The sequence below is a fragment of the Haemaphysalis longicornis genome, unplaced genomic scaffold (genome assembly GCF_048455015.1).
Source record: "Haemaphysalis longicornis isolate Haplotype H1 unplaced genomic scaffold, Haemaphysalis longicornis Haplotype H1 scaffold_55, whole genome shotgun sequence".
Taxonomy (NCBI): domain Eukaryota; kingdom Metazoa; phylum Arthropoda; class Arachnida; order Ixodida; family Ixodidae; genus Haemaphysalis; species Haemaphysalis longicornis.
In genome coordinates, this window is record NW_027526394.1 from 1564975 (window position 1) to 1587061 (window position 22087).

Genomic DNA, 22087 nt, shown 5'->3' on the forward strand with positions numbered 1-22087 from the left:
TTCTCAGGATGGCGGAATCTCTTCGGTAATTCGCGAACAGTCTGGCCTTATGTACCTTCAGTCGAAACCTATTTCACCTCGTACTTTGGCACGACTCATTCTGTACAGATTGCCTATTTTCAACGGACATTTGTTCATTGTGTTCGCCGGCTGGATCAAAAGCTTTGAGCACCTTTTAGGGCTCTGTAATAGGAAACAGGGATAGTAGTTGTGCTCTTTCAAGGGCACGTCCCAGTGCATTACGCAAATGGGGACCGATACCTCTAAGGACCTTTTTCGTTCAGACACCAGCGGTATATTGAGCTGTTTCTCATAGACATTACTTAAGTTAAACAAGGAATATGTTTGAGAACTGGCATCGCGGCATAATTCATCGCCTTTATAGCTATAGAAGATAGAAGGTATTGCTTTTATAGGAGATGTATCCGAAAGAAATGGTGGTGGATGATCGCTTGCAAAGGTTGATGCTTGCGCAAGTCGGTTCATGTTGCGAAGGTGGGGAACAGCGCAGAAACGACGGTACAAGAGACAAGGACGAATGCAAGCAACGCTCATTCAGTTCTATGTAATTCCTGCGTTAGCCTTTTAAAGCAAAGCTTTTTACCTCTACCCCCCAAGGGTTCTTTCGCGACCGTTGGTGTCACCAGAAAACACCAGAGAACAAATAAAAGAACATACTGGCACCGCCGGGAATCGAACCTGAAACTAACAGACTAACAAAGCGAGATGCCGTTGTCTTACCGATTTAGCTACGAGCCCACGCGAAGACGGGAAAGACAGGTGGCGTACACACCAAGCACATCTACGCGTTTACCGCCTGCGTTCTCGCTGAATGCCACGTGAAAGCGTCACGCGACCACTCCCACCCGTCTAGCGGCCCTGTGCGTACCTTGTTCATGTGCTAAGAGTTAGAAATGATAAAGGAAGCTCCCACCAATGCTTGGCATCTCACTTCTAGTACGCCTGTGGCCTCCAGTTTTCACGTAAAAAATCACAGATCCTTGTCGTCCGCCCTCACACCAAATTAAGGAATAGATGCAAATACTCCTTGATGGACAGGCCATCACTCCAAGCCCCAGCATCAAGATCCTGGACCTACATCTCGAGGCTAACACCAAGAGTGACGTTTCCTTGCAGCGCCTCAAAAACAGCATTAATGAAATCATACACATGATCAGGCGAGTTGCCACCAAGAAGCGAGGCCTAAAGGAATCCGGTACCTTTCGATTAATTGAAGCTTTTGTCCTCTCGAGAGTCACTTACGTAAACCCCCTGTCTTCTTCTCGACAAGGAAGACATAGAGATGCTTTATATAATGATTAGAAAGGTGGTCGAGCAGGCCATTGGTCTTCTCATGAGTGCGTCCACACAGAGGCTGCTTAGCACGGGGCTCCACAACACGGTGGAAGAGCTGATAGAAGGCCATCTGTCTAACAAGAAGGTCCGACTCAGAACTGCAGTGGGTAACCGCATGCTTCACCAGATTGGCTGGGCAGCCCAGAATGTCACTCCGCTTGACGTACTCCCAGACTCTTGGCGACTAAAACTAAAGATGCCCCCTTTGCTTAGAAATATGAACCCCTCACATGTCGAGGGTCACCGAAAAGCACGGCTCAAGCGCTAAACACCACCCTCGGTGGGGATCATGCAGTTATCTACACAGACGCCTCCGAACATCGAGGGCAGGAATACGCCATCATCGTGGCTACCTCCAGAGCCAACCTCCTTGCGTGTACCTCGCTTAGGACCCAAGAAATGACGGCAGCAGAAGTGGCAGGTGTGTCGGATGACCTTCGACATGAACGCCAGCATTATTTGTTCTGCGACATTTGTTCCCATGTATTGGGAATCCTAAGGGGAAGAGACAGTGTTTAGAGAACTATACATATAATAAAAAATGCGGTGGAATCGATCGACGTTTTTTGTGCTGCTTGTTTCCTGTAAGATGTGCCCCCGAAGCACATCGTAAAACCTCTACCCAGGTGGCCACTGAAGCAACGCATTTTTTACGCAAGCAAGGCGACACTCTCTCATTCGCTGGACGTGACGCCATTGAGAATCGCTGAAACAACGTTTAGTGGCGTTTACCCTGCATCAGAGAGGCTTGCGTTGAGAGGCACTATCCGGAAATCGGAGATCAGCAAAACACCACTTTTGCCATTTTTTGCGTTACAGTAGGGAAACAACCCTTACTTCACGATTGGGAACGAAGTACTGCAGCCATTCGGGATTAGTTGCCCAAGGGCTTTAGAGAACACGAACTAAGTAAACTTTCCAAGCGTGTGAAGGGCGGCCTAGGCTTTAGCAATCGCGCAATTTGCTTCGTTCGTTTTATAGTGCTTTGTCTTCGTACTTGGACATGTCTGGAGCACCAAGCTTGCCGACGTGATAGCGCCAAACAAGATGTGGTACTTTAGTTGTTGTTGCAACCGCTTACGAGATAGGGGTGAGGCATACGCGGGTTGTGTACCATCACCACCGGCAAGTAAAAGCCTACGAAAGCAGATGGTTTTATTCTATTTTCTGTGATAAAATCGGCAGTGATGGCCGTTAACGGAAGTTTTCACTCTTAACGCAATTACTGGCTCGTGGCTGGTTCTTTTGCTTAATCACGAAAAGGGGAATTGTGGCCTGTCTCTCCTACTTTGCCGTAGTAATTCTGGGCAGGGCGTTTGGGTCCCGAACTGTCGCTTACCAGTAGCGTGGATACCCAGGAAGGTTGCACGAGAAAGCAAGCAACAAAAGGCGATCGCAGGTATCTCAGTAGAGACAGAGGTAACAAACAACCGAGGGCACACTGGCAGCAATTCCGATCACAGCCCTGGGGAAAACGGTCCTGTAGATATAGTCCCGTTTTACTGCCTCGCAGGGGCCTGTGTTTGCGAGCGGGTAACTGCTGTTGTACCCTGACTTTTTCGCGCAAACCTGGGCCTCGTAGTATTCTTCGGAACTCTCTTTTCCTTTCATTCGGAAAGCGACAACAAGCCCTTACTACGCAACACTGCTGCGTTGAATGAGGTACCAGCCAGTGTTTTCCCATTTGCAGTGTGATAGCGCGCGTCTGTGTTATCGAATACCAAGTTTATCAACAGTTTCTTTATCAAGAGGTATTAAACCGTAGAGAATTTAGCATCCTTAAAAAAATATGTAACATGGTTTTGTTTAGAGTGAAGGTCTGAAACACAACATCCTGCATGTGAGGAATTGAACTCACTGAACGTGCTTTTATTGTAACCTTTGCCGTTCTTCTTGAAGAATAAAAGATTTTCAACAGAATGCAAATTGGAAGTCCGAGCCAAAGTCTTTGTGTTAATGGCGTATGTAAAACGTAGATGCATGGTTTTGATAGAGCTAGTTATACGGTGGTGACCGAGAATAAATGAGCATTTATTTGAGGAAAGCTGTATTTTGGGGATCTGTGGTCGGCGTTCTACGACCACGATGCGGCGAGGCTGTGCCGGATTCAGTGCTCGCTGCCGCAGGGCTTTTTGCAACTTCGGTGCCAAGCCGGTCAGCTCAGACTCCTAGTGCTTAAAGAATGGGCCCCTAGTGACGTCGTTGAGGTTGTGTGGGCAGGTAAAGATGGAGATTACACGTTGTAAAGACTCTCTCGCAGTGTGGGCACTCGCGTGACAATGTATCTGGCGAGATTTTACATGTGTTTCATTCGAAAATGTTTATGTTTACGGAGTTCCCAATATGTCTGTTTTGTAATCTGATATCGAGGAGTGACGAGAAGAATGTTTTCTTCTTTGTGTGTAGTGTAAGAGCGTAGAGTTGAAAGTACGGTGGAGGGAAGATAAATTGCTGGCTGGCGGTTCCGTGCATTCTGTGGGAACTCCAAGATACAAACTTTGCGGGTGGCAGCGTGTGCTGTGTCATTCACAACAAGGCCTAAGCGGCCTGGTTGCCTATACAATAATGGTTTTAATACTGTCGAGAGGCTGTAAAGGGTGAGTACGACGAATATTTACTGCAACAGTTGGCCAAATCAACTTTTTTTCAAAGTTTTCCTTTTGAAATATCTCACGCGGGAGAGAACAGATATAATAAGGGAACACCATTGCTAAAATTTCTTAATAGCACTCACTTGAGGGCATAGCAGCGGGGTACACATATTATAGTACGTTTCGTTTCGCGATTCAATTTTGCGTAAATGCCAACCTGTGGTGAATAATACGCAAACGTACATTGCGGGACTTGTGAATGGAAGAATCTACAAGACGGACCCGTGAGCGCGATATCTTGCAGCTGTGGCTTTCAATACAAAGCGTTGCATTACTATAAATCTACTCAACTTTTCGGCCAGTCCCAAACTCCTAGTGATACGGCACCCTTTTTAAGTTGAGCAAGTGATAATCCATTTGCGCTCTAGAACGCGAGGTGATGTAACCAATGACTGTGGTTGTGTAGCTTCATGAATAATTACAAGTAACAAAGCAATCTGAAATATGGCGTCTAAAAAAGTTATACCTTATCACTAGAGGGTCAAGCAACGCCGACTGAAGTTGAGTGGTCCTTGTAGCAGGAGTTGGGCCAAAAGCTGGCAGAAGCTGTAGTAAATGAAATTGGCTACACAGCAACACATGCGCCACAAACACAGTAAAAGCTGTGTAAATGACATGTACGAGTTATTCAAACGACTAATTATCGAATTAACTACTTTTACAATCATTTCATATATTGCTTTTCTTTGCAAAAATTCGATGATGCTAGTTTTTCTCTTTTTGGATAGCCAGGCGGAAACAACAAGTTTTCGAACGTGCGACAATAATTGCAGAGCAAGTTTATCTCATGGAGAATCATAGCAGTATTCTTCAAGAACAGCGGGAGTATTTGGTGCTTCGCTTGCAGTAGGAGCCGCCGCGAGTACGACACCACACGGGTGCGCATCGGATGCCTCATCTTCCCCGCCGATGGCATCGTTGGTTCAATCGTCGCCTATGAGCAACAGCAACGTAGTGAGCAAGCCGAACGTCGGAAGGGAGAAGATCAACAAATATCCCACCGTATTCTGCCTTTTTCTAGCGCTGTACACTGCGGGCGTTCATATATTTCTGCCAAACAAATATGCTATGCTTTTAACCGTATGCCACAACATGTATGGCCGCCAACTGTTTAGTAGCTCCGATGTACGCTTCTATCCTTCCTGACACAAGAGGGAGACAGCGTGAGAGCGAAGGTTTGCGCGCTAGGGCTCACATTTCGAGAGAGAGAGAGAGAGAGAGAGAGAGAGAGAGAGAGAGAAAACTTTATTCAGTGGCCCGGTAGTTTCTCAGAGGGTCGGTGTGTGAATCCAACTTGGACCCGACGTGAATGCTGCTGCGGGTCTCACTGAAGCACCGGAGCGGCCACACGGATCACCACCAGAGCCACGAAAGCCATCTGAGTAGTGCGACCTCCTAGTCTGATTCGTCGTAAACAAAATTGTTGGTCGTAATAGTAAGGCACTGCCGTATCGTGTTGCATGTTGACCGAGACACCGCAGGAAAGGCAGAGCGGGCATTACAGGGTAGGAATTATTCTGCTGTACAATTCAGGAGAAGGGAGGTGTTCGTTTGGGTGTTCGTTTGGATTTGCCGTAATAAGATCGCTTGGTGCAGAGTGAGTAAAACGTGCGGTTGTGAATAAATGAGTCTACTGCACTTCTAGTAGATTAGGATATCTTTAAAACGCAGGAGGTCTGCTGAGAGAGGAGGAGTAGCAGGATGGTGTAGCGCCAGGTTGGTGAGCTGACAGCGCAGGTAATGAGCCGCCTCGTTCGCCTCCAGGCCCGCGTAGGCAGGGGCTAACAGGAGGCGTATTGGAGGTAAGTGCGGAGTTTCGGGGATGGTGCGTAGTATACGAGAAGCTGGGGGGCTGCACTTGCTCTTGGTAATGTTTTGCAGTCGGGTCTGAGAGTCAGTCACGAAAATTTCAGGCGAGGCTTTGCGAGCGATCTGTACAATGGCAAGGCCGATGGCTGCTCCTTCTGCGTCAGTGATGTTGCCATGGGGCAAGGTACGTGCGCTCTCCTGGTTATTGGGAAAGTTAGATATGACAGCGCAGATTGCGGGTCGTCCTTTATACGTGGATGCGTCTAATACCAAAGATATGGATGGGTCTTGAGGAGACAGACGGGTGACGTACAGAGGTCAAAACTGTTCACAACAACGGGCGAACGCGTGGCTTTCGATACATGCAACGCAGCCTGCTGATGGCCACCGGCGTGACCAGCGAGATTCGATGACGGTGCTGCGGCGGCTTTTCATGTGAAAGCTATTGCCGATGGCTTCGTGTTTTGGGGGGCAAGGTTTGAAGCCGAAAGAGCTCACCATCTCCTCCGCCAAAACCTATATTAAACGGTATCTTACGCTGATAACTAGTGCAGTCTTGTCATAGCCTTTGGTATGAAGAAGAAGAAAAAAGAACGGAAAGGCCTCTAATATAAAAAATAGGAATGTGGGAACCATACCAAAGGCGAAAAGGAGACTGCGTTGGTTATTAGCGTCAGATAATGTTTAATATAGGCGTAGTGTTGCGGGGGTAGTGTTCCGGGGGTAGTGTTGCGGGTCTTTTGGTGTCGAATCTCTCCCCCCAAAACAAGGAACCATTCCGCAATAGTCTCTGCAAGCCAAGCCGCCGCAGCGCCGTCACCTAATCTCGTTGGTCACGCCGGTGGCGGCCAGCAGGCAGCGCTGCACGTATAGAAAGCCACGCGTTCGCGCGTTGTTGTTAACAGTTTTGACCTCTGTACCTCGTTCGTGCTCGGCACCAACCGTCTTGGGAGCCCGATTACATGTTCTCGGGGAGAGAGGATGCCTGTACCACGGGTTGTAAAAAGGAAGAATCGGAGTGCACAGAAGGGTGCTCAAGTAGTACCGTACGGCCTAGCCATGTTAGGATTTTTCTGCCCTAGGCGTGCGTGCGAAGCGGTGAATGCGAGGAGTGCGCAGTATTATGGATGCCGAGCTGTCGGAGGCGGTGGATAGGAGCCGTTCCGTGAATGCCTAGCACCTGCTTGTAGGTACGGCGCTGAATGTTATTGAGTTTTTCCATTTCAAGGCGTGTCAGGTCTACGGAGGGGGTGGCATAGATTATCTTGGAGTGTATGATGGCTTCTGCGAGGCGAAGTAGAGAGTGTTCGGATATTCCCTGCGGGCTATTATGTACCCGATCTAACCCGCCTGTGTAGCATAAACATTGAAGATGGGGATAATTTTGGAGTTGCGACTGTTTGCTTGAGTGTGCATCCTCAATATCCGAATAACGGGCACTTGAGGTATGGGCGTTTCCGTGGTGGAGTATAGCTGAATGCTTTTACGGTAGCTTCTACAGTTTCATTGCCAAACAATGATGTTGCTATAGGGGCGCCGGTTATGTAGTCCCGTGTTAGTCCCCCCGAGTTTTCTCAAATAGAAAAATGTGCTCTAGGGAGGTGCTTGTGTCGGGCTCAGGGAGGGGGACGCGAGTGCGGCTTGCGCCTAATTGAGCCGCTTCCCCCGCAGACCGGCTGCCTCTGCGTGTTTTTGAGAACCGAGATTCGGGCTTTCAACAATTTTTTTACAATGGAATCGGCGAGATTTGTAATCATGCCCTTGAACTCCGCAAGTGCTCGTGAATTTTGCGTTAGGTTTTCTGTTCGAGTTGCTCTAGTTTGTAGTCCAGAACTTGCTTAATTGCAGACCCAATATCCTTGGGTTTAGCATCAACTCCATTACGTCGTTTGGAAGGCTGCATTGAGGCGGTTTCAGCCTCCGAGTCAGCGGGTGTGGGTAGATCTCTGGGGAGCTCACTGCGTGCTTTTTCAGAAGGGGTGTGCCGGGCCTACCTGGAAGGAAGTGTAGTGGTGGTGTCCATATTCACTTGGTACGGGAGCTGTCCTACCGCCCGTCAGGCGAGCTGTGTCCGTAACTGAGTGCTCTTTTTTGTACTTCTACCATTTGCCTGAGGTTAGGTAATTCTTGCTGTACCAGGTCTGCCTTATGTGTGTGCTGTGTGCACTGGGAGGCCATTGCTGAACAGCTCACCGGCACTTGTAGCGCCTGATGCCGGACACCAGAACTGGTGTCGGTCGGAGTTGGTCCGCTGGCGAGCGGAAGCGGAGCTGCAGTTACGAATGGTAGACCAGCAGAGCTCCAGAGTGGGGCTGCGTTGGCGTCCCCTAGGCCTAGACGTCAGAGAGGCACCCCGCGATGCGAGGCCCCGCTTGGTTTACAGATCGTCGTTTGGAGCGGGAGCGGGGCTGAGTCACTTGGCATGCGGCGTTGCCCGTGAGACACGGGAAGGAGGTCGAATGGTCCCGTGCGTTGCTGAGAATGCCGGGGGTATCCCGGTACTTGCCGTGAAAGGGTCGTCCGGGGATTTGGTTCAGGGTGTCGTTTTTGATCCAACCGGCGTTGTTGCAGTAGATATTCCCTGCAATACCATTTCTGCGGGCAGGTACTGTCGCCCGTCTTGAGGGCCATTCCACAGACGGCGCAACGTTAAGAGCAAGGGCGGACAGGAGTTGGATTGTGAAGAACACATAGAGGCAGACTTTGAGAGTATAGTTGTGTTTGGGGCAGATTTCGGTCCGGTGTCAATCGCTCACAATGGTCCGGTATCCATCGCCTGCACTCAGTGTTTTTAAATGCAGAGCATTTCAGTAACTCACGATGTCACCCGCGTTGACGTCCGTAGTCCGCACCGCACCCCTCCCTACTATATAAAAAGAAAATACTATCCGGCGCCAGGTTTCGATCCCTCGACCCTGCGGGCGGAGCGCAATGTACATGGTGCTCTAACCACTGCGCCACGAAGGCGACACAGCATGGGACGCTACTAACGCGCCTTATATCGTTGACTCATTCAAACTACTGCTGACGAGCGCTCTCTCGTCAGCAGTTGCCACAAGTGCAACAACGTTAACGTAACGCAAACTACTTAACGTCGTGCGCCCCCGGAAATGTTCTGCATTTGATCGTGCCCCTCACGAGGGGGATGTTTATACAGGAACTCCTACTTCTAGCGGACTCCTGGCGCCCTCTTTCTGCATTGTAGAGACTATGAGGCGGTCTTCCAAGGGCGCCAAATTTGAATTCTACAAAATCGATTTTTTTCTTATGTAGCATGTGTATTCAGTTTCACGATAATACACGTAGTAGAGGACGGTGCCACCTCCGAAAGTGATAATCACTGAACGGGAGCTGCCGAGGAACCGGGCTAGCAAGATGATGGGGTTGCGGTAGTTGACGAGACTGCAAATAATGGCAGGGCCGTCATCACTACCCAGGATATTGCGTATGACGCCCTTGACCGTATCTTCGGGCGGGGCGGTGCAGACGCTCACGGAATGAGTACGTTCCCGTGACAAAGCGACTCGATGCGTCCGTACAAATTTGCTCTGGTCATGCTAGTTGTGCTGACGACGATGACGTAAGGCGTCGGCTAGCGTGTCTTGCAGAGTTACACCGGCTGCGTGGCGGATGCTGTCATGGAGCGCGGCTTAGCTGAAGCGTTGCTTAGGGGGGCGAATAATTTTCACACAAGTGGCTGGAAGTTCTGGAGCTCGACACTCTCTGCGGCGGCCGTTAGTCGGGGATCGAGGGTGGCCCTCTTGCCTTTCTCCTCCAGCATCGACGTGGTAGCCGGCGCCATGTAGGCCTTGGCTGGGCGACGTTTGGGTTAGCTGGGACAGTTCGTGGCGGCACCGGCGGCGGTATCTTTAAATCCAACCAACTGCATTATTATAGTCTTCAGGTGAGATAGACTCACATTCTATCTCGACCGTTCGCATGACGGCGGTAACGTCAGACGATGGAGCTCTCCGAGCGCTGTCACGTAGCCGCGGCGGCGAGCACGGCCGCCTCGCCGCCGGGCGCACTGTTAAGTACGGTCAATTTGGCCGCTCACCGTAATACATTCACCTCTGCGGATAGCGGAAAACTTGAGGAACACGCTCGTGTCGTACGTGGCTCGATCCAGGGAGGTAAATTCCGCCTGGAGTTAATTAGACATGGAGCCATCGTGAGATGCGACTGCTGGCCTGGGCTCCCTAGCTGCCATTCTGACGTTTCAAGAAGGCACTTCTCTGAATGAAACAGTGCGCACGTCAATTTGCGCCAAAATACTGAATGTCCACGGCCATAGGGGAATGTACATTTTTCAAGCCAGAGAGTAGAAACGCTGAATTATCAGAATTTTCAAATAAGCGGGAGCCGAATTGAGGGGGTATTACTGTAATTTCAAGGTTGTTAGAGGCTGGGCATTTCGGGAGTGATGCGTATATAAGTAGGTTCTCAAAAATTCAAGAGCATGGAGCTAACCTTAGGGAGTGGCTCCGCTGGTAAGTTTGCTTTAGCCTGTTTCATTGTTGTCTAGTCTTAGACGCGGCATAAAGCTCCGTAAAGGCTTTATTCATAAAAAGTTTGCTTTGTGGCGATAACAATGATGCCAATTTTACCGCAAACTTCAGAGATCATCGCGATACTAAAGAAAACCTATGTAGCAGTGACGACTCCTATGTCACTTTCTGGCGACATTTCTATGACGTCAGAATCTCGTTTGTGCAAGTGACGGCCACTGCCCTAAGCTACCGCTAATAAACATGAGTGGGCTATTGCAGTGGTTCTCTAGTTCTTTCTGATCATATCGCTCGAATGCTAACGGGAAGTTTAAACCTGGATAACTATGTCGTTAGAGCTGGCTCATACTACGTCAGGCATGTCCGTATTACACAAGTGCAGTGGAAAATTTGAATGTTTTAATAGTTGTGGCATTTTTTCTCTTACAAAACGTTGATTGATTGTAGGGTTTCAACGCGCCGACGCAACGCAGGCGATGAGGCGCGCCGTAGTGGAGGGCTCAGGATTAATTTTGACCACCTGGGGATCATTAACATGCGCCGAAATCTCGTACACACGGGCGTTTTTGCTTTTCGCCTCCATCAGAAAAGCGGCCGCCGCGGCCGGGAATCGAACCCGCGACCTCGTGCTCAGCAGCGCAACTCTTACAAAACGTCTTTCACGGCTCAAAAAGCTGAGTGAGTTATTAAACACTACGCCTATTAAACTGAACAAAGTAACAGTTTTTGCGTTCCTCCTTAAAGACCGTTTGCTGCATTTTTCTTGGGGGACCAAAAGAGGACTAGCCTGCTCCCTTGAAGCCGTAAACGATGATCGTCATTCGTCTGGTCACTAAGCAGGCATCAAATGTATTCCATTAGCTCTAAGCAGAGAGGGGAAGCTTAACCAAATGCAGTTCTTGGTCAAGCAATGGCAAGGTCTGGGGAATGGCGTCCTGAATACTGGTCTCCCAAAAAGAACGAAGCAACTGCAATGCGGGCACCGTCATTACCGGAGCCAGAGAATAAGAACTCCAGCTAGAATAGAAGATAGGACGTCAACGCTTAGCCGAAGTCATCTGGCAGTGAAGCACGTCGCAATCGCAGCCTCTGGAACAATTTGCGGTGAGAGAGTTAGCCGCGCTCTGCCCTCTTAGTTCCGAGCATTGGTGCCGGTCTAGACAGGCAAAGGTTGTCTTGACACAACTAGATGACGCGCTGTATTGAAGCGAAGCGGGTTGCACAAGTTGAAATGTCGTACTACAGTTCATCAGGCCGGTGGTGTTGTAATGCTGAATTCCTTTTGCCAGCGTTTGGCTCGCGCCGAAAACGCAGGACGTGTAATCGAACACAGCTAAGTGCCTTTGTGCAGTGCTCCGTATAGAAATTATCTTGCCCCAATAATGGGGAGAGATTTCGTTAGGAGTAATAACTAGAATGCCGAAAATGAAGCTCATCATGTCTTTCTTTGGTGTTTTTTCTTTTGATGACTGACTGATACTTGGCCATCCGAGCTATAAACGCAAATCAGGTTAAGAAAATTGCATGCATCGTCGATATGTTGGGTAGCAGCAAGTAAAGTGTACGCGTGGTTGAAGTGGCCATAATTCGCCTGTCGGTGGAAGAGATTAGGTTAAGGAGGCAAAAAGTAGTCGATGACGGTGGAGCAATGCAATTGATAACCCGTTTTTCTTATTCTTAGATGAAACCTGTACCATCGCAGTAACAAAGCGTTGTGCCGGCACGGTTATCTTTTAGTATGTTCGATACAACATTCTCTAAAAAAATCCTACGTTATAGCAGCATCTTTGCTTTTATCTCCAGCTTCAAGTGCCCTGAGGAGACACTCTTTGCAAAGTTCAACGCGTTCTGTATTAAATTCGTCTTAAAAGAAAGCGCTGTTGCTAGGGTCCTGGCTTACCCAGTTGGACGAAATGAACGAATGAATGAATGAACGAATGAATGAATGAACGAAGGAAGGAATGAATGAATGAATGAATGAATGAATGAATGAATGAATGAATGAATGAATGAATGAATTTTTTTTATTTTCGGCTCGAAATGTTTACTTTCGGATGCACTGTGTAGACATGAAAATAGGGTTCCCATATAAGGGTTGCTACAGCCCGGGTGGTTTCTTTGTTGTGGATCCCCCTTCTTTATGTTCAGAGAATATCATTCTTTTCCCATTGCCAGAAGCTAGGAAAGACCCTTATTGTTTCACTGTTCCTGGGTGCGTGACCTGAACACAATGCAGGGGATTGTATTAAAAATACTGCTTTGTCTGGGTAAAAATAGTGCTAATTTTATCAAGAAGCTGAAATAACTAACCTAGATGTTCATGAAAACAAATGAGGAAGTAGGGGCTTCTCAGCCACTTTCTGGCAGAACCTTTGTGGGAATCTTGTTCGTACGATTGCCGGCAACTCACCTGAACTCCTCCCAAATACATGACTGTGATATTATATTGAGGCCTCTACTTCCGTTTGATCGAATTACTTGAATGCTAACATGCAGTTAAAACACCCATGTTTACCTCAATCTCGTCACAGCTTCCTTTATCGCACCACTTCTGATGTCGTGTAGGTTGAAATCTGAAAGGTTTTTAAATATTTCGAGCGTTTCTTTGAATAATAAAATGTCTTTCGTGGCTAGAATTGGGCTGAATGAGTTACCAAGGGCTCGTTCTTTTAAAATAAACCAGGTCGTATTTTGTCCTCACAGCCCCTTTCGTATCCGAAGGACTATTAGCACCCGACCTGAACAAAAAACGTATATATAGTGACATCCTAGTAACCCTCTTCTTGGGAAAAGTCACTTCTACTTGCAAAAAGAAAGGTCGGTGCAGCCAAGACCGGTGGAAGCGATGACGCCGGCCGTGGGGCTTCGATGACGTGCGCGTCCATCAAATAAGCAACCGAGCGCGAATTCTTCGTGTCGCAAGCGGCCCGGCTGCCGGTGACGTGATTGCAGGCGTCAATCCTGCACTACGGAGTCGCCACGCTGCACCCTTGAAAGCTCAGCCGGGACGATCTCGATGATGGGAAAGTTTGTTGTGTCTGGCCTAGTGACGCGGGAGGACATGGCGGGTGTCGCAAGTGTGAAAAACCAAAAAATATTTGAGAGCAGCAAACTTTTCTTCCGTTTAGGAAGGCGGAACCGCTCCGACATTTTTTTTCCTTAACTCATTTTTGTGGACGACATCACTTGGGCGGGTGGCTCACGAGATAATTTTAGAGTAAAATGGAAGCAGCTTTGTGCTCGCAACGCGTGATATTGCTTCACGTTTCGGGATGCAGCATGCTGCCACTCCTTGATTACTTGTAAAGTGGATTGTTTCATTAAGGCTGTACCACATCTTCTCACAACTGCGGGGTAGGGCGCCACTATTTTAAGCTGTATGATTTAGCTTCGTGACATGAATGTCTGACTCCACGGGAGTTTTTGTGTACGAATAAAAAAGAAACTCGGTTCATGTGACAGATCAAATGAGAATGTGGTAGCTTCTTTAGTGCAAGGCAAACCTTCTCTAATGCGCAAGCCAGGTAACAGTACTTGTACGTGCTTCGCAATGTCAACATATAGTAGCCGGAGATAACAAATTGTGTGTTTCGTTCTCTTCTCAGCAGCGCCTCTGCATGCAGTGCCAATGCATTATTGAGATTTGCTATAGGTTGTATGTTCGGTAAAAATTAGCATTCTATCACTGATGTTTACACCCGAGATATGAACATGGTTGGTAGCATTGATGTCCGGCTCTGGCATCTGCGAGCATATGTGTTAAGGGCTATGTTGCTAACACTGCCTGAGTTCTCCTAATTGAAAAAAACAACGTAAAATTATATCCCTGGCTAAACGGTACCGCGCCCTGTGGTTATCTAATACACTGTCAGTTTGGGTATTTGCGAGAAATTAAAACAACCCGGTGTTTAAAGATGGTAATACATTGCTGCAGGTATTGCCTCCTCTTTGAGTGTGGCACTCGGTGGGGGTACTCTTACTAGCATTAAACAAAACACTCCTAGGATTGAGCATTTGCCAATCATAGCGGTATTAATTTGGGTAAGAATAGGATTAAGGTGTGTGTGTTGACAAGTGTTAAGGTTAACGTTAGCGCTATGCCAGAGAACATCGGCATAAAGATGCATTCGCCATTCGCGTCATTCACTCCACGTCATCTCCTCCTCTTAAAACCCTCACAATTCACACCCGTCACCCGCATTTCGCGGAAGAGGCGGCAATCGCACTGGTATTAACCCAAGGCCTACCCCTGAAATTATATTTTCGGATTCGAAAACGGCCGTTCAAAATTTTTCCAAGAGGCTCATTTCCGCCCCGGCACACATAATTCTCTGTCTAAATTCGCCATCCGACACAGTCGAACTCCAATGGTTCCCAGCTTACACGGGCATTGGAGGGATAGAGATGGCCCACACGGCAGCCCGAGAACTTGTCAACCGGCCGTACGATGTGCAGTCTTTCCTCCATGGAGCCATATCGACCAAGGACAGTCTCCTCACATTCAGAGAGGTCACACAGCATTACCGCCTCTTCCGCCGCAAGCTTCACTCCGCCCGCTGATCCCTCAATCTGGAGGAGGAATGCCTCTGGCGCCAACTCCAAACAGAATCTCTACCGTTCAGAGCCCTCCTTCATCACCTCCACCCTCCTCTGCCTCCCTCCACACATTCTCACTCTGCCCCCGCTGCGGTAAAAAGGCCACGATCCAACACCAAATGTGGGCTTGTGCAGAGAACCCATTCCCCCCAATTAATTCTCCTGACCAGTGGATGGAGGCGTTTGGCCGCTCGGACCCCCAGCTCCAGAAGGAGCTTGTGACTCGAGCGGCTGAAGTCGTCGCGACCCTCCGGGTCGTGCCCACCGCGTCCTAACCCTTTATGTAAATAAAAGTTACTTCTCTCTCTCTCTATCCGCTCACTGAGCGTCTCGGTGGAGAAAAAATTCCCCGCATTTCCCCGAGGGGAAGAATGTGAAAGTGCGAATGCACGAGTTGAATTTGCGCGGTTCGGTAATGTTCGCGAAAGAGAGATCACACACACACACACAACTACAAAGAAAGAAAGATGCATTTATTCACAGACATCTATTTGTGTTGTCGTTGTACTTGATTGCTAGAGCGTATCTCAGCTTTGAAATTTCGTGTCAGTACTCCTTTAAGCAGGTGCATTAGCCCTTCTCACGCCCGATTCTTGGCCAATCCCCCACGTGGGTATGTGCCATGTCAGCGGCCAGGCAGCGCGCGCCCATCTCCCCCCGTTGCCAAGGAAGACGAGGAGATTCCTGGCCAATCCCCCACGTGGGTATGTGCCATGTCAGCGGCCAGGCTGCGCAGCCCATCTCCACGTGCGCGGACATCGCCGGTGGACGCAGGTTCAGGGTCGCTTAAGAAGTGCATTCGCACTTAAAATGGCCTGAACGGTTAACGTAATGGATCGCCAAGCAACGTGAAATTATTGGACGTAAAGTTGAGCTGCCCATTTATTTCTCTGGACTTGAAAGCGCAATGTGAGGCTTAAAGCCCTAATTTTGAGCTCAAAAACTTCGCAAACTTCGCAAGCAACGTTATCGCATTGTGCATGAGCAGCTGGTGCCGGTTAACGTTGGTTCACGTGTTGGGTGACGTCAGGCCCAGCTTTAAAGCGTTTGTCAACACACCTGCACGCGTATTTGGCCGTCTGTCGGCATATAAGAATGGTACACATTTTGCGCACACCCGTACGGCACAAACGACGAGAGAAGGAGAGACAAAGGCGCCGTATACCACCAGACACCCCCTTTCTCGCTCAAGGCGGTTTAACGCTTTATGAATAAAAACGTACGACCGGTTTTGGGTATCGTATTTTCGTGCTTTTTCATTAAACTCGTAGTTGAGAGTTCAGTTTATGGCCACTTGAAGAAAAACGCTAAAGTGTAGTTGGAATCTAGTTCAGGCCGCCGTCTAACCCTTGACATGGCGTCGACGTCATTGCAAAGAAGCCAATGCGTCACTGAAAGCGTGTAAATACACGATCAAAAACTACTCACGTGGTAGTGGTTCTTAATAAGAATTCTCTCATCCACATCTGGGGCCGCATCTAATCTGCCGAGGGTGTATTTATTTCCGACTACCGGCTTTTGTCGGCTCTTTGTGAATAAATTGTTTCTTGTGTAGTAAATAATAACGTGACAATAAAAACTGTGTGCTTCTCCGTTTATAGGATCTGCCCTATTTAAGTCGCTTTCGTAAGAAGTTTTATAATGCACAGTATATGATTGCGAGAAAAGTTATGGAAACAGTTTTTTACAAATAGGCACACCCAAAGCTGTTTGTATTCCTGTACAAGGAGAGATGTCGGTTCACCGCCGCCTTTTACTTCTTTGATCGGAACTTGAATCTGCTTTCGACACGCGCAACGAAATCCTTCGTATCGAACGAATGAGGACTTGAAAACGGGCACTGTACATAGCACAAACGGCACTCTCGTTTTTATGAACTGCCCGGACCAACCCGAGGATGTCAATCTACGGTGCAATCTGAGTAGTGAACACCTTCTTCAGAGTATTTTGAAGATTTTGGCGTTAAAGACTGCAAAAAGGAAATTTTCGGGGGGCATGTCTGGGGTGCTATGGATGGCTTTCATGTGCGTCTCTACAGAAAGGCGCATTAGGGGAACATGCGTCCTTTTACACCTGGATATGACCAGCGAAAAGGTTGTCCCCAAGCATGCAAGATTCTTGTAAATGCCTCATTTTGAAACTGAAAAGATGACACGGAAAAAATTCATAAGCACAGGGAAACTGTACACCACAATAAAGCAATTGTAGACGCTCTAAATTCCTTTGCTGGCAACGAGTACAAGGCGGACACATTCACATGAAGCTCAGAAAGGATTACTTAAAAGGCACGCCATAGAAGAAATAGAAAGTGTTAGCAGAGCGATTGTGAGCGTTTCTTTGTATAGGAATAATAAAATTTGAAAAATAATTTGAAAATTCAGTTATTTCTGACCAATTACACTTGTCTTTCTGTGCATGTGTTATTGTGAACCAGTTATCGTCGCGTTGCGTATACTTGATATTAGGGGCGAAACACCTTAGGCGCTGGGGCTGTCGGCGTCTCATCAGTGGCGCTTGCTCTGGCTCACACTCGCAGTCACCAGCCAGACAAAATAGTGAAATTCACCCGCCACTCACTCGTGAGTGGTGCGTAGGGGGTATGTGAGTGCCCTCAAAAGTGAGCCTGCCGATCAATGGTCAGGAGGCGCACTTTCTAATCCTTTCTATGCATCCACACCTCTTCTGTGCCCATATCCGCCCAGCCTACGGGGCACTCGATACTCACTACCATTCCGTCAGCAAATGCCCTGACGATCCATTCCCTCCCCTGACCTCTAGTAGTAGATGTGCCACCCGAGGGAGTCGGGCCAAGCCCTGACCACCTAGTTGGCCCTGGCGGTCGTGACGGCCCTCGGAGTCTCCTCCTTCGCCAACATCTGATCTTGAAGGAAGAAATAACGTCTGCCTTCCTTACTTCCTCCACCATTCGTATATACAGAAATCATTGTTTACAAATGGTTCCATCTTGGCCAGCTTACGCTTCTAGAAGGCTGTGCACCAATTTAAAAAGGTGCAAAATTTCTGGGCCCTCAATGGGAGAATGCGATATCCTGTTTAATGTCATGCGCGCTACCATGAGGGGAGGTAAACAAGGAAATACTAAGGCATTTGGCTTTAAGCGGCCATTATAAAACACCTTTCAAAACAGCGTAGTGAGAATAACGTTTGGCGCTGGTTGACGTTCGCAGAACACAAAGTAAATTATACTGAGAGGAGAAGTTGAGAACGATGGCTCCACGTAAACGGACAGCTACAGTGGCTACGTACCACCACACGGAAAGTGTAGACATACATGGAAAGAAAGAAGACTCCGACAGACCTCTTGTAATTTTTGAATGCGTGGGAATGAAAGAAATCAATACGAAGCAATATTCTGTTACAAGAAAAATATGCACATCTACTGCAGTATAAATCTAGCCAAAATCAACCCCATCAAAAATGGTCTTTTTTTTTGTTGGCGTGTTGATAATGAACATGGGGTCTGCTCCATCGGTTTCCTGCATCGTTGCGTTTTACTGTTTATGGCTGCCCCGACGCGCGAAAGAAAGGCCAGACGCGTGGGCGAATTATTCTTTGTGCCAGTAGACTAATGACAGTAAACATTAACGGAAGCCTGACGTTGCAGTTGATGGCTTTGGGTTCCGACCGCTTTTTCTTCTGAAGTTGGTGCTGTTAGGAACGGGTCTCGATGTCTAAAAGCTGGCAGATGGTAGACCTCATTTGTAGCTGCTCGTTTGCTGTATGCGCCCCGTTAACGAAAAATAAAGGTGCTTGTCGATTAGAGAAAAAATTCTGAATACCCTAGTCGTTATACCATCAAGCCTTTTCCACATTTTCTCATGGCGATACGGCATGAAGAAGCACCGAAATACAGCTGCTTGATATCCTGAAATCAACGATACCTGCCTCTTCTTTTGTTACCTATACTTGTTTTTTTTGGGGACGTGCACCCTTTATCGCATCCGTTCAGCCTGTGCTACTGGAAACCTGTCAATTTCCATATTTATTAACGGTTTCTCGAAGTATGCTCAAACTTTATTTTGGTTCGGTTTCCCCTCAGTACCAAGAGTAAGAATTCCAGCTGTCTTGGACAAAAGGAAGGCTTTGGTTAAGGTGAATGTCGTAGTAACAAAACGAAGTAGTGCAAGGACCAGTAGCCTTACTGTGAATGGTAACATGATTTCTGTATAGAGTTCTGTGTGTATTTGACTTCGCTTGCCTTTTTTATACCCAGTCTTCTTGCTCTTATCTTGATACATTTCCTCTATTTATAGTGGGCAAACGTTGAAACATGACATAAACTTAATTGTTCGCCATCCCGCCTTGGGAAAGTGGATGTCCAGGAAAGCTGTTTGCTACTCGTAGTCTCGGCAGGTTTGTCACTTGCGCTCGGCTAGTGTCACTAGATAAGGTTACAGAGTATCACCACTGTTTTCTCCTATTGTACCGTGGCGCGGGCATGACCATTGGTGAGTTCTCATTACGTGACAGTTGTGAATACTGCGACGGTTCATGGGCGCCGCCATTTTGTTGTTTATGCGTTTTAGTCGATCAACTCTGGCAGGCTTAGCTTGCCCGCCCTGCTCTGCGGCTGGGTGTGACTGACGTCGTTTCAAATACGAATAATATATAACGCGTGTAACTCCATTTCAGCCGCAAAAGTGTGTTCACTGATGCCGTTTGGCTGCATCTTCGGTAGTGTTGTTAACAAACGACCAGGTCGAAGTTAACAGAGATACCGCAGATGAAGCCATCTCGCAACACTGATAAACCCTATAATAGCCACCTTTAGTTACTTGCGTTCCTTAGTGGCGGGAGACTAATACCTTATTTACTGGCCTGACGCATGCGCTCGACGTCTTGAGAAAGAAGTGCTCTGTTTAGAGGAACTAATCCTGCCTAAACTTCAAAGATAATCTGCAAGCGTAATCTTTACCAGGAACCCATGGTGGGCGGTCCTATTGTTCACAGGCGCCTTGTCACCCAATCGTGGTTTCGATGCTTTTTCGTTTTTTCCTTAACAGCTCTATGTTGTTTGCCCGATTACCCTGACGCATTCGCTCGGCGTATGGGGCCTTTGCGCCTTGGCGTTTTCGCCCACGGCAATCAAACCGTTGGGGTAGAGGTATACTGTTCTGCTGTAAATATGCGTCATGACATGTCTGCATTCAGTGCTTTCATCTCGCTTGCTTTGAACGAAGTGTGGCAAGAAAAATCCTCAGGGCAGCTAAGCCTCCTTACAGACCAAAGAATACTTATGGACTGCTACTTATATTTGTATATTTTTCTTTGTTTTTGTTTTGTGTCTTTTGGCAAGAGTTACGCTAGCCAGTTCCTGTTTGCTGCGCCGTGTTTGCGTCTGCTTCTTTGCTTTCGTTTCTTCGTCTTACTGCGCGAATTATGTCATCAAGTAGACTGGCACATGCCACAACCACCATGAAATAATTTTTCTGCGCGGCCGGTGTACGCCTGGCCTACTCAAGTGGCATAACGTTCAGGTTGCTCGCGGCGCGCATTATTCTTGAACTTTTCCGTTTCAAATACGCACTTTTAATAGGTTTTGTAAAGGGGGCCCATTATCCCCTGGAAGCTCCAGATTCTGGGCCATTCCCCAAGTGACCATGACACCGAACAATGACAACTTTTTTTTCCGCTCGCAATGTTGCTGCCACAAATAGAGTAGCTGACCACTATGACTGCATTTTAATGGACTTCAGCGCTTTGTTGACCGGGAGCCTCGTCTTTAGCAGGTGTACAAATTTACGCTGCAGTATCGTAATGTTTGGTGCAATGTCAAAGCCCGGCAACAAAGAAGAACGAAAAGCTGGGATAGCACAGTCGGTAGAGCACCGGGGCTGCAGCAGTGGAGATACGGTTTGTAATCCCACTGAAATCCCCTTGTAATATTTATTTATTTAACATTTACAAGGTGGCCATTTTCTATACTGGACAACCACAACCATGACGTTTTTACAAGCTTTGCATGGAGAATCCCACGGCGCCGTTAGAACTCGTGGAAAACACGTAGATGTAGAGCATCGCAAATTGACACCACTAATTTGCTGGGTGAACGAGGTACATACATAAACTCCAAAGAGGAATTCATGCACATACCAAGCCGATGAACTTAAAAAGTGTTTCACTCAAGCTGTTACCCTATGCAAATATGACAAATTACTGGCGACGTCATGTAAAATTAGATAGTTTTCAGCGCGTACAGTTGTGTTGAATCGTTTGTTAGAATAGGCAGTTACGTCTGTACCACCGAGAGAAGTAAAATTGCACTTATGCCTTTTGAAACTCGCACTCACGCTTATTGAAAGTTGGAAAATAACGGTAGCATATTTTATTTATTTTTGCTTTCGATGATCCTTTTAGCTGGACAGAGAGTACGACAGAGGAAGATTTTGTTGTGAAGGGGAGAAACCGCGAACCAATACTGCCTGCAGTACAGGTCCATCATAGTTTAGATGCGAAGCATCTGTTGCTCGGGGGGATGTCCCGCGTCCGTGCCCCGTCCGCAGCGCCTCTGATGATGATTGTGGGAGGATGCCCCTAGGAATTGGCCAACCAAAGAATTCATCACGAGATAGCTTCGCATTCAACCACCGTCGTCCTCTTCCCGTAGGGGAACCGCTGAAGAAGAAGGAGAAGAAGAGAAAGCTGCAAAGTGGACGGCGTGTACGTTGCTCTCAGCCGGTGCAGCAACGTCAACGACCTTTACCTCACCAACGCTGACGGAGACTACCAATTCTACCACAGAGACGACAACATCAACAGGAACATGATAGACGAGTTTCGGCGCCTCGAGAACCACCACCTACTCCCCGTTAAACAATAGTACTTGTGTGCCTTTGTCACTGGTTATAACAGGTGGTTATAACGGCAACACATGGAATCACACAGAACCCTCATGATGCTTGGCATCCTCATCAGGGTTCCCCACGGGAAGATGTAATTTTTTTCTGAAAGGGATTAGGGGTGATGTACGCAGGCATCTTGCGAATGAGCTGTATATATAGGGGCATAAATAGGAAGCGAGAAAGAGAAAACAAAATATAGACACCGAACTTGTTTCACACCACTAAATTTGACTAGGTTTGCGTCTGCTGTTTACGAGGAGAGGTAGAAAAGTAGAAAAAATTGACGCAGCTTCCACTAGCGGCA